At 33.0% G+C, this 7,750-nt stretch overlaps 1 non-coding gene across 1 annotated transcript; it reads left to right on the top strand.

Annotated features, from left to right (window-relative positions):
- Positions 1-7,210: 7,210 nt before the first annotated feature.
- On the top strand, positions 7,211-7,316 carry LOC113175959 (small nucleolar RNA U13). Its single transcript, XR_003300019.1, has one exon. It is a non-coding gene; the product is annotated as a small nucleolar RNA U13 (small nucleolar RNA).
- The last annotated feature ends 434 nt before the right edge of the window (positions 7,317-7,750 follow it).

Raw genomic sequence — 7,750 nt, 5'->3', positions numbered from 1 at the left:
AGGCATTTTTATTAGTTGAGATAGTACATTATACAATGTCTCAGTTAATGTACAGACCTTTTACTGCCACACATTTTATTTGATATTAAATTTCATGCTATACTTTCTTTTGAGAATATGTTGCTGTTGAGAACATTTTGAGGTTATATTTTTATAGCCAGCACATCAATTTATCTTTGCTCTATATTTTCTCTAAATACTACTCAGCTTATAACATGTAGTTATCAGGAGCCAGGTGACCATTCAGTATTTTATATAGAAAACTTTTTATATTTTTCCAAATCCAAGTGCTGATTAGGAATATTTTTCTATTTTCTAATTTAATGCAGGTTATAGTTTTATGGTCATTTCAGCACTATGCAACACAGGTTGGTATGTTTTAAGCATCCTACAATAATTTCCTTTTTCCACATTTATTTATTATTTGTTATTTATTTCCACATATTATTTCTTTTTTCACATTTTCCACATTTTCTATCATGTGCTATCAGTTTGCATGTCAGTATTTTCAGCTCTGTCTATTAGGTATCACAATATTCATTATTACCTTTGTCTCAACAGCACTTCTATCCTGCCAATTTTGGTATCAGCTATATGTTTTATATTATGATGTTGAATAACAAATTATTCCCAAACACATTGGCTTAAATAAGGAATAATAAATCACTCTTTTTATTATCTACAATTTGGCTCACTGATAGTTCCGTCCTTCTCTCAGTTCCTGTTTGATCCTAGTTAGCACGGATTGGCTATGTTATGGTTCTGATTATAGCTAATCTTTCCCTGTCCCTTCCTTCTGCCCTCTGGTTTGGAAATTGTCCAACTATTGAGTAGTCTGTGATAGCCTTGGGTGAGATAAGTCATCACTTTTTCCTATGTTTGTTTTATCATATGTCTCTCAAATCTTTCCAGAAGAATAGGTCAGGTATGTTTTTATGACTATAATGGAGAAGAGACAGGGAGGAAAAAGACTAAAAGCCCAAAATAATTCATCAGTCACCTACTTATGTTAAAGATGATCCCCTTTCACCAAAAAAGCAATGTTAATAAGCCCAGATTTAAGGAATGGGTAAATATGTTCTCATTAGTTGGTTAAATTAATTTCAAAGTCACAGTGAAGGACATGGATACAGAGAGAAATGCATGATTTTGTTTGCCAACATAATTATTCTACTGTATATGTCTTATGAAATGAACAGCAATTTCTCCAATAATGCCTTTTTATCTTTAAATTTTAATTCTTATTAGTGTAGATGTATCAATTTTAGAGGGTTAATATTTTCATGTTATTTCTTTTTCCATCTCTTTAACCCTGAGCCCAAATATTTAAGGTATTTTAGTTTTTTCTAAATTACCACAATTAAAATAATAACTGCATGTTTATGGATTACCATGTGATGATTTGATACATTTATTTTGTAATGTTAAAATCAGAATAAGATATGTGTCTCCTCAAATATTTGTCATTCCTTTCTTTGTGTTAAAACATTAAAATAATTTTGTCTATCTTTTTTTGAAATATTCAGTACATTATCATTACCTGTAGTTAATTTGCTGTTCAGCAGCATTAGAACTTATTTCTCCTATCAAGCTGCAACTTAATATCTCTGTTTCCTCATTCCCTACTCTACTCTACTCTTGATTTCAATGAGATCAACTTTTAAAAATTCCACATATGACTCAGGTCATACACTATTTGTATTTTCTTCCTGGTTTATTTCACTTAAATATAATGTCCTCCAGTTTCATCCATGTTTTTGTAACAGAGAATTTCATTCTTTTAATGGCAGAGCATTATTTCATTGTGTGTGTATACCATATTTTCTTTACTCATTCATCAGTTGGTGGGCACGTAAGTTGATTACATTTCTTGATTATTGTGAGCAATGGAAATACATTTTATTTCCTTTGGATACATACTAGTAATGGAATTTCTGGATTATATGGATGGTAGTTTTGTATTTTTCTTTAAGTTATTTCTATACTGTTTTCCATAATGATTGTGTTAATCTATAGCTTGTAAATACTTTCTCCCATCCTGTAGGTTATCTTCTTCACTCTGTTTACTTCATTTGCTATGTAGAAGCTTAAGAAACAGCTTTAAAACAGCAAATTGTTTTGTGTTTGTTTTCTTTTTGAGACTGACAATATTCATGTTTTGTATGATAAATTGAATCTCCCTTAATATTTATTGTTATAACTGACATCTTCCATTTTTTTCCATTTCTCTTTTATGTACCTCTTCTGTTATTTTTGCATTCATTTGATTAATTGAATTTAATTTAGTATTCCATTTTGTCTTTTATTATTATTTAGTACTTTCTTTCTTTTTTTAAAAAAAAAACTATCCTACCACTTATTCTAGAAATTAGAGATGTATTTGGATGTATTCTGAATCCAGAACAGGGGCTTTACTTTACCACTCCCATGACACCATTAGCCTCTTAAAATTGCTAAACTTTATTAACTCCTCTCTCACCTCTTGCAACATCATGGATATGTATATTAAGGTATTTGTAATTGAACATCACAGGAAATAGTGGCCATTGTTTAATAAAGTCAATGTCAGCTTTATGCACATAGTCATCCTTTCCAGTGTTTTTTATGCCTTTTTTTCATTTCCACATTTCCATGTGGAATCATTTTCTTATGGCTTAAAGCACATGCTCTATTTGTTTCCTTCTTTCCTGCAAATGTAGGCCTTCTGGCAACAAACATAGCCTCTTCCTGAAAATACAATTACTTCCCCCTTTGTTTAGTCCTTAAGCCTTTGTTTTTCTGAGAACTGCATTATTCCCCTTTCACTTTTCAGGAAAATTAAAAGTACAGCATGTTTTTATTTATTCAGGGTGAATTTTCCAGCCATTTTCTTCCTGTCCAATACTTGTCCAATCAAATACTTCCTTTAGCTCATTGATTCATTCGTTGAGGTCTCATATGGAACCCATTAATTAAATAATGAAAATCAACCAACACAGTTAAAGAATCAGGTTTTAAAGAAAGCTTAAAAATTGTAGTGTTTTCTTAAGTTTTTAGGCAAAGGTAATTATCTTGATATTTCTGAGAGTTTTCTTTTTCTTTCAGTTAGCTGACACTTAAATGCAATAGTAACCTTCCTTGAAAGTGTTGTCTCATTGTAGCTATTATTGGTTGAAGGGCTGTTTCAGATGCTTTATGGTAATAATTTGCACTTGTCTTCTGTTTATCTATTTAATATGTTCATAAGAGTTATGAATACTCTTGCTACAGTAATTGATTAAAAAAATTTCATAGCTAAATAGAAAATTTTGTGTACAATTTCAGTGAATAGTACATAATTCAATCTAGCCACTCCACTAAATTAGACCTAGATAAAACTAGACAATGGACAAGAATTAACATGTGACAACTAATTATTCTATTGCTTATTTTTCTGTAGCAACACTTCTTTCCAAAAAAACCAACAAAAGACTATAATATTTTAACAAATGACTTTCTTACAATTTCAGAAACAATCTCTATGTAGCATCTTTTATTTATTTATTTTTTGGGGAGAGGTACCAGGAATTGAACTCAGGGATACTTGATCACTGAGCCACATCCGCAGCCTGATTTTCTATTTTATTTAGAGACAGGGTCTCACAGAGTTGACTAGCACCTTGCCATTGCTGAGGCTGGCTTTGAACTTGAGATCCTCCTGTCTCAAGCTCCTTATCTCACACTCCCTAGATGCTAGGATTACAGGCTGGCTCCATTGTGCTTGGCTTATATAGCATCTTTATATCATTAAAAAAGTAGTTATGGTTTTATTATTGTAAATATTTTCAATTGTTTTATGAAAAACAATAAATATTATATGATATGATTAGAATGTTACCATTATATTATTATGATTTATTTTTTATTTATTTTGTACTTTGAGATTTAACTGAGAGGTATATCACCAGTGGGGTCTCATTTGTAACCCTTTATTTATTTATTTATTTATTTATTTTAATTTTGAGACAGGATCTCATTAAGTTGCCCAGAAGAGCCTTGAACTTGTGATATTCCTGCATTAGCCTAAGTTGTTGTACATGTACCACCACATCAGGTGTTATAGCATCATTTTAAAAATTAAATTCTTATGTCTATTTTAGGCCATAAAATTTACAGAGATCTAAGAATGTTGCTCATTTGTTAAGGAAATTTAATGAACTGGATACCCCAATCCAAATCCATTAGACACCTAAAGAATATTTGAGTATCATGGTGTTATAATAGTTTAATCATGTTCTTGTTCCTTTACAAATTGCAGTTCTTATGTTCTTAGTGGTCAAGAAAGGTGGCAGGAGTAGCTTAGATTAATGTACCGAGCCACTTGGTTAGGGAGGCCTAATACTGAACAGATGCCTCATATTCAATGCACTAGAAGAAATTATACTTGTGTTGCTTCTCTGTTAGGTAGGGAAAGACTTTCTCAGCATACTTGCCTCATTTTCACCTAACCTTCTGTGTCATGAGTATTCATCACTTAATATAATTCTATACCGGAGTCTTTTCTTTACTATTCCTTTGAAAGAATAGTTTATTGGGAACTTGGTTTACTAACTCTCTCTTATATCTGTAGAATTGACTTTTTACAGGTTAATGAACAAAGCTTTAGATAAGATCATATATGAAATGAGAACTATAAGATTATGGATCCTAGTTACCCCACTAGATTGCTATAAGAATGTGAAGCAGCAGCAGTAAAGGACATCATCAAAACACATGAAAAGACAAATGACAAAACAAACCCCTAAAAACCTTGACTTCATCAAGGGGAGGTTTGCTGAGTTCAAACAACCTTTATGCAAAATGTTCCTATGTTAAAAAAAAGTCCAAAGTCTTTAATGTAGGACTTGCAAAGCACTTGCTTCTTTCCTCAGTATAATTATTTTCATTAACTGCATCCATTCTGTCATACATGCTAACACTTTTCTCTCCAAAAGTTTAATGCTTTTCTCAATTTCTCTCTCCCTCTCCCCACTTCTTCTCTTATCTGCTGAGAGCCATAGCCAAGTAAGAATGATGCATGGCATTTTTGGTTGAAAGGTGACCCTGCTCAGGGATTAGGGTGGCTCCAGGTTTAGGGTGGATCCTGCTGGATTAGGGTGGCTCCAGGTTTAGGGTGGATCCTGCTGGGAATAGGGTGTATCCTGCTGCCTCAGGTGCCCTGAGTTCCCATGGTGTTCTCACGAGGTTCTGAGAGTATTGGTATGCAGAGCCAGGTGGAGGGAGTGTATTTTTTCCCAGAAAGTGCGTGTAGAGTGCTGGTGAGAGTTCGCGAATAAAGAGTTGCTGTTGGAATCTACAAGTTTTTGTGGTGGCTCGGTTATTTTGTGCCCAGCCAGACTGCGGCATTTACCCTTTTCCCTTGGTCTACCCACTTCTTGTGACCCTCCCTTTCTCCTTCTCCCTCTCCTCTCCTCATAGCCTTCCCCAAATCACTCTTTTCTCACCCAAATAGTGGCAATAAATTTACTTTATTTTGGTTTCTTACTTTTTTTCATGACTCCCATAAGCCATGTGCTGAAGGAGAGAACACAACTCTCTTGCTTGTCATTTTGTCTACAGTATTCAGAATAGTAACTGATACACGCATGGTGATCAATGAATACATGTTTGTTGAATGAACAACATGAAAGTATGACTACTCCATCTGGTATTTCTAATTTAGAGAATTGATGTAGCTATGTAGATAAATTTTCTGATTACTTGGTTATCTTTAAACTGAAAAATTCTGCTGGGAAGAATATTAACTGTGTTTAAATATCTATTTTCATGAGCTCTTCTAAGATAATCTCCCAGAAAAACATCTACTGAGCATTCAAAGCTATTCTTCATTATACTATTTGACTAGTGATAGATTTAAAAAAAAAACAACTCCAGAATGACAGAAAATATTATTACTATGTGTGTCAGTTTCTACATTATTTAAGTATTTCTTACAGTGGATTAGGAAATCGAGGTATCACATACAAGAAGGTTTGCATGTTTGCACTTATAAAGTTCTAAGGCTAACAATTTAGAAGATCTGGTTGCCAAACAAAATGAAAGCATTACTTTGAGAAAAGAGAGAGAGAAAGAGAGAGGGAGAGTGTGTGTGTGTGTGTGTGTGTGTGTGTGTGTGTGTGAGAGAGAGAGAGAGAACTATAATAGTTGTATAGCAGTATAAGGTCAGCCTCCAGCTATGATTTCTTCTCTAATGATCCACAGATGACAGACTGAGAGTATTAGGTTACATCTTCATCAGCTGTCAATCATAGCATTTTGAACACAAATCTTTAAACTTCTGTTGACAAAGCATTTTTATAATTGGAATTACACCTCAAGATTTTGTTATGATATATTTAAATTGAGTACATGTATTTTTGGAACAGTGCTTTAATTATCTAAAATTTTATATTTGAACACTTCTAAATAACAATTTTGTACATAACACTAATACAATGACTATGCTATAATAATTGCCTATCTCATAAAAATTTAAAATAATTTTCCAGTCACCTTATATCAGAGAAAATATTCTGCATTTGTTTTTTGTGTGTGGGGGGATTGGCTAAATTCGGTTAGCATTATCTTCTCCAACACTATCCATTTGCTTGCATATGCCATGATTTTATTCTCTTTTATTGTAGGGTAGGGAGGAGGAGCATGGGAGGAATAGACAAACTCTAGATAGGGCAGAGGGGTGGGAGTGGAAGGAAGGGGACAGTGGGTGGAATGTGATGGACATCATTATCCAAAGTACATGTATGAAGACACAAATTGGTGTGAACATACTCTGTATACAATCAGAGATATGAAAAATTGTGCTCTATATGTGTAATAAGAATTGTAATGCATTCTGTCATTTATTTAAAAAATAAATAAAAATAAAATAATATATCATTGTGATCATTCTAATGAATATGTTAAAATATTTACTTCATGAATCAGGTTCATTATTTTTCTTAGGGATGTAACTTTCTGTAGTGCACTTGGAAAATTTAGGAACTCAGAAAAATCTGGTGCTTATCTTCCTGATTAATCATACCTACAGCCATGTTTTTAATACACAATCATCATTATTACTCTGTGTATATGGTGGGTGAAAATCATCTTTTCTGAAAACAATGTAATATATATTTTTTCATTGGCTCTTAACAAAATTCTGTTCTCCATATGTGAAGAATGCAACAATGATAGGCGTCTAAAGAAAGAATAGATCCACTTTGGTTCATGATTGTAACTATTGGGTGTGCATGCTGTTGTGGTGAAATGTGCTTCTCTCCTGAATCTTGTTAAGATATCAACTCCTTACCTGCCTGATGTGAACTTGGGAAACAAAAAGGCTAAAGTGTTACTAGTATAGTAGGAGCAGGATATGTTGTGGTGCTAAAGAAATAAGGCAGTTGGCAGTTTAATGCAACCAGTTACCAATCAGAAGAGGCTCACAGAGTGGAATGTGTGTCAGAGACATCATCCAGACATGGGGTTTTAAAGATTGAGGTTAAGAAAGCAATATGTGTCTTAGAATTTTAAAATTTGTTTTATATGAGCAGTTAAATATACTCAAGGGATATTTTATTCCTCAATCATAAATCAGTGCCAAGTAGAGTTCATAAAACTGCTATGGGAAGTTTCTACTTGCCACCATAGTACATTCTTAAAAACCTTAACATAGAGCAGATTGATATAAAAATTTTATATTTTCTCACAGGAACAATGTTATAATTTGATGTTCCATGGTAGACCAAGCACCAAT

The sequence above is a fragment of the Urocitellus parryii genome, chromosome 14 (genome assembly GCF_045843805.1).
Source record: "Urocitellus parryii isolate mUroPar1 chromosome 14, mUroPar1.hap1, whole genome shotgun sequence".
Classification (NCBI taxonomy): domain Eukaryota; kingdom Metazoa; phylum Chordata; class Mammalia; order Rodentia; family Sciuridae; genus Urocitellus; species Urocitellus parryii.
Note: the sequence above shows the minus strand (reverse complement) of the source record. Positions and strands in the feature narration are given on the sequence as shown.